At 40.7% G+C, this 6,000-nt stretch overlaps 1 protein-coding gene across 1 annotated transcript in view; it reads right to left on the reverse strand.

Moving 5' to 3' along the window:
- Positions 1-6,000, reverse strand: part of csmd2 (CUB and Sushi multiple domains 2) — a gene marked incomplete at both ends in the record, with an annotated part of 400,982 nt that overhangs the window by 222,316 nt on the left and 172,666 nt on the right. The gene's annotated exons all lie outside the window — the stretch shown is intronic.

Genomic DNA, 6,000 nt, shown 5'->3' on the forward strand with positions numbered 1-6,000 from the left:
CACACACAGTGTCTACTGTATGTCATTGTTAAGACAACGCTGTCAATCTCAGAAACCCAGCTCCTCAAGTAAGTGATTGACATGTTATGAGCCTATAGGAGGATAGGTTTAACATTGTTGAGGTAGCATGCTGTTTAAAGCTGGTAGTCAATATTCACTGCTTGTGGATAAAGTTGTGTTCATTATTTAACTCCCCAAAATGTACAGAGACATTTAATAAAACACACGTGAGAATGCTGAACAGTGTGACCAGCGTGATTATCTTAGCTGTCCAATTAATCTGCTTGGAATATGTCCAGGTTTCAACCATGCAGGGCTGCTGTGACAGCTGAAGCATTAGGAGAGGGTAAGGAAAGGACAGCGGTAGCTAATGAAGAGAGAGAGAGAGAGAGAGAGAGAGAGAGAGAGAGAGAGAGAGAGAGAGAGAGAGAGAGAGAGAGAGAGAGAGAGAGAGAGAGAGAGAGAGAGAGAGAGAGAACGAGGCTGGAGGAGGATGCTGGGACAGCCAGTTCACAAAGTAAATTCCTCATTGTTAATTTAACTCTGATACAATTGGAACCAATTGAAAGTGTAATTTGAACACTCTCAGGAGTCACGAAGGGGCCGTCAGATACAGGAAGTAGAGTAGACATGGGGTCAGAAGTACAGATGAGATTGAGGAGGGCAGGTCTTCTAAAAAAAGAAAGAGGCCTCATTTCTATTCTTCTGTGCCTTGCATAGATGGGGCATGCATGGGGCAAGCCAAGCAGCAAGCAGAGGCACTGTTTGATTTTGTAACTCATTTTTTTCACCCAGTGTCAATTATCTAATCAATCCTCCACCAACCTGGGGAGAGCAACGGACTGACCTCATGCTTCCTGAAATGCATGAGCCGCTTCTTTTCACCCGACAGGGGGGAGTTTCCCCGGTAGGATGTAGCGTGTGGAAGGAACTGGGGTTTATCCAGTGTGTGTGGCTGAATATGCATCGATTTAAGACTTGGCTGTACCACACACGCACACACACAGCATAGTAGCCTACATTTTACATCTCCATAACTTGTACTGCTATCGTGAATAAATAATCAGACATAATGGTTTTATTGGCAATTTTAAAATTTTGACCCTGTAATTGACGGTAGATGCTTAAAATCTTAGAAGGTCACTGAGGAGCCGATTCTCATGCATCCAGAGCAGATAAAATCATCACAGGTAATTAGCCTGGCGGTCCATGATGTCAATGGGTCTATCTCCGGGCAACTTGATTTGCATGTCCGTTATGGGAACATTTAGTTTGTCTGATGTCAGAATCCCATAAGTCTTGGATCGTGTTAATGAACTTTCTGTCAGATACATGGATAAAGAGGGACAGGTGTTCAATCAATTCCCAGGCCCTGTTGCCTATAGCAAAGCAGACACTGTTGTGACAAGAATGCATATAAACAATTCTGTAAAGAGCCTCCCATCCCGACAGAGATACCCAGATATTATGATGGTTAATTATTTTATGCATTTTATGTGAGATTATATTAATATTATTGTTGTTATTATTGTATGCCATTCTTGTTAATTGCATTTAAATTCAGCGCATGTGAATGGTGTTGCTAAGCAACTTACACAAAGGTTCTGAAAGATGGTGGCTGTTACTTTGTGCGGCCCACAATTTGTCCCTTGTCTGTAAGGACGCATTGGATGATGTAACATGGTAGTCTACAACTCTACACCACTGGTTCCAAAACACTGGGTAGGGAGTCACCCATTTGTGGGTCGCATACACATTTTTATGGGTCCTTTTACTTTAAAAACGTTCCTTTTATTTACGCTACAGTCGAGAGGCTGGTCTGCATTTCATGCGAGAAGCAGAGCTAGGTCATGGGCTAAAACGTTTGGGCAAACATTGTTAAAACATTGTTTTAATTTGACATGAAGTCTTATATTTCAGATTATTACTGCAAAGCTAAATGCAGCATTGACCACCTGTGTCAGCGTTACCGATACCAGATAGTCATTTGATACCACGGTATTGTTCTGTCTTTTAGAGTAGCCTCTATATGAATCATTATATTTACTGTAAACTAATAATGTACAGTAATTTGATAAGTAATGAATGATCTTAGGGTGTCTGCTGACAAGAAACATGTATCCGTTCTCTTACTTCTAGATCTAACGGCTGCATTTGACACGATTGATCATTCAATTTTAATACAGCGTCTGGAGCACTGGATAGGCCTGTCTGGTATGGCCCTGTCCTGGTTTTCCTCCTACCTATCAAACAGAAGTTACTTTGTCAATCTAGCCGAGTTTGACTCAGACAAACACGACATCAGTTCTGGTATTCCACAGGGCTCGATTCTTGGCCCTCTGCTTTTCTCCTTGTACATACTGCCATTGGGCGAACTCATTACCAATCACGGAGTAAATTTTCATTTCTATGCTGATGATACCCAACTATATCTCTCTGTGGCTCCAGATGATCCCTGTGCTTTAGACCCGCTGTTGACCTGTCTGTCTAGCATCAAATGTTGGATGAGATAATCGGTTCTAGTGAGCAGAAAGAATCAATAATAAGCAGACTTGGCAACCTGACTGTAGAAAGTAACAGTACAGTAAAGAACCTGGGGGTTATTATTGATTCTGAATTGAATTTTTATTCACACATTAATCATGTTACCAAGATTGCCTTTTTTCACCTTAGAAATATTGCACGAATCAGAGACTATTTGTCCTTGGACGATGCAAAAACGCTAATCCACGCCTTTGTTTTTTCTCGGCTTGATTACTGCAATGCACTTTTTTCAGGACTGCCTAAGAAAACAACTGACAGATTACAACTTGTCCAAAATGCAGCAGCCAGAGTTTTAACTAGAACTAAGATGAGAGAACATATTACTCCAGTTTTGGCATCACTGCACTGGCTTCCGGTTGTTTTTAGGATTGATTTTAAAATTATTTTACTTGTCTATAAAGCTCTCAATGGTCTCGCACCTTCCTACCTACATGACTGACTGCCTAAATATGTCCCAAACCGCCCCCTAAGGTCTTCCACTGCTGGCCTGCTCGCTTTGCCTAAAGAAACGGCAACTAAAAAATACGGGGAAGCAGCTTTTTGCTTCTACGGGCCGTCGGCATGGAACAAGCTCCCACTGTACCTTCGTCAGGCAGCCTCTGTAGACATTTTTAAAGCTCAGCTCAAGACCCACTTCTACAACATTGCTTTTAATTGATCTTTTATTTTTTATTTTTTGTTATTCATGTCCTCACTGTATTGCATTACTGCTTGTTTTTTAATGTCGTTGCCTTGCTTTTTTTTATTCTCCATTGTTCTGTAAAGCACTTTGAGCTGCATTTCATGTCATGAAAGGTGCTATACAAATAAAGTTTTATTATTATTATTATTCATATCCAAAGCGATAATGTGCAGTAATCTGATACCATTGTAGTTAACCTCTATTCACAATCATAACTAATGGTTATATCTTTAATAATGCAGTGTAAACGGATTTGAATGTAGTTATCTTCTGTCAATTCATAATGATTATATCTAAGTGAGGTACTATAACCTTACACCATTGTAGTTACAGTATTTTCTGTCTACAAACTAATCAGTCCAACCACTTAAGTCCTACATACTTCCTTGTATGACAAATAGTGAACATAAGTGGTCTGCCAGCTCATTCTGAGCCAGCGGACCGGCCATTTCAAGAGGTTATTAGCAACGTTTCCTGGAATGGTGGCTCTCACACTGGCTATTCAAAAATAAAGGTCTGTCCACTGTGGCTCCCAGTCAAAGTTGTATTTGATTAACGTTTCAAGAAATCATGGACAAAACAGCACTCCTCAAATAGTAACACTTAACCACCAGTGCTGAGCTAACAAAAGTGTAGTCAATGCGTCCCATTAAATTATTATTAGTCTTGCTCAGGTTCAAATAAATGAGATTTAACAAGACTGAATATATGTGACTCTTTTTGATACAGAGACAGTCATGGCAAGATTAACTGTTCAGGAGAGGAGAAAATCAGTTTTTTAGTGAATGAGTTAATAGCACAGGCAGAGTCTTCTCATACTACAGCATGTCTGAAATAAATGTCAGAGCTGAAATATAACATGAAATAAATGCTTAAACATGTAGCTACTGTACTGTAGGTGTAATGCTAGAGACCACAGAAGTTAACCTTTCAAGCCTGTTTTCTCAGCTCAATGTTTTCTGCAAGACATTACTCTACAAGTGATATCTCCAAAACTGGGGGGCCAAACTGAACAACCAATTTCAATTGTCAATAGAGGGTATGCGCATGCTTAAAGTGAATGGCACATCGAGTGGCAAAGCAACAGGCAAAGTGAGTTTAACATTGTTTAACGTTGTTTAATGCAATCAGATATGACTTTTCTGTGTGGATGTATGGGCTGTCGAGGCCAGAAAGTAGTTTTTTGACACTCAGTAGGCATTCCTGCATACCGGTAACTTCCGGGTTTGATGATGATGTCACGCGCATACCCTCTATTTGAAGCTATGATTCCTTGCTTTCACATGACATGAAAATAATTATATATATTTTTCCAGAAGTGGTCAGAAGCAGTCACATATGAAAATGAATATATACGAAGCACACAAACTAGGAAAATTACAGTGAATATACAGGACACATTTAAGACAGTGAGTAATTAAAGCCAGAAGGTCAATAACTACACCAATAATAATAATAAATCTCAGCACAAAAAGGCCAACTAGTCCTGAGCAGTCTTAACAGAGGAAACAAACACATTCAGTGTTATGTATTTGTGGCAGCGGTTTTCCAGGCTGATGTTTTGCCCCACCTTGCACGCCTGTCCAAAGTATTTCCAAAATCAAAACTTTATACATGAAGTATGCTAATGCAGATCTACTTATTAAAATCAGTTTGATAGGATATGTTGTCTTTTGCAAAACTGGAGGCTATAAATAAAGACTAGATATAAAAAAATACAGATGCCTCATTGGCCGCTGCAGTTCATTAGAGCGACCCGTCTCCAACGGGAGGAAGTAGTCATGCGGAAGTGCTGAAGGCATGCAGCGTCGCTGCCACTCAAGTGACTGCTGGCCAATCACAGCACGTCTTTTCCAGGACTTCCGTTTACATTGCCAAAGCAAGTGGCGCTGGGAAAGAGGAGTCGCACCTCTGATTGGATTACCGGACGTCCCCATCCGTTACGTACCCGGAAGCTTGGAAGCTTGGCAGGCTTCCGATTTGCTTCCGCTATGCTTCGCAAGGAATCTCAGGAAAGCTTTCCTCCATGTTGCCTTCCCTCGAGATACAGACGCCCCAGAGCCGGAAGAGGCGTCTACCTTTATGTCTATGCACCCCCCCCACACACACACTTTCCTGGGGGTCTTTATGCGTGTAATAGGTTTTAGATATTTTCGATTTTAGCAGTGAGCCCAGTGTCTCTGATGTTATGGACACTGGGCTCACTTAATTCCTGGACTACAATTCGCATAATGCTTTAGTGCACTGCTCCTCCTTGTGGATAGGGGGAGGGCTGTCTTACTGAGACAACATGTAGTCCAGGAAGTAAGTGAGCCCAGTGTCCATGACATCAGAGACACTGGGCTCACTGCTAAAATCTAAGACCACATATTACACACATAAAGACCCCAGGAAAGTGTTCTAAATATTCTAAACGTCATTAACATATATTATTTTGCAAAAAGGGTCACATTGAGTGACTGTAGTTTCTTCCATACGTGAAATGTCCCTATAAGGAAAATGTGTTTATTACTAGCATTTTTTCAGTCAAAAACCTTCAGGTGCCTGATGCCTGCAGAAGACCCTGAACCAGAATGTTGAGAGTGATTATTTATTAAGTAAGTGCTTTTCTATCCTATTCTCTTCTTATTCAACACAAAGTGAAGCAATCAAGCTATAAATTGTTTAAATATTTATTTTCTACAAAGTACTATACTTGGCAATGAAAATAATTGCAGTGCAATTATTGCACACACGCACACACACGCACACGCACACGAGAAGAAAGTTCAGCA

This window comes from Protomyctophum parallelum (genome assembly GCF_964188405.1).
Source record: "Protomyctophum parallelum genome assembly, chromosome: 1".
Classification (NCBI taxonomy): Eukaryota; Metazoa; Chordata; class Actinopteri; order Myctophiformes; family Myctophidae; genus Protomyctophum; species Protomyctophum parallelum.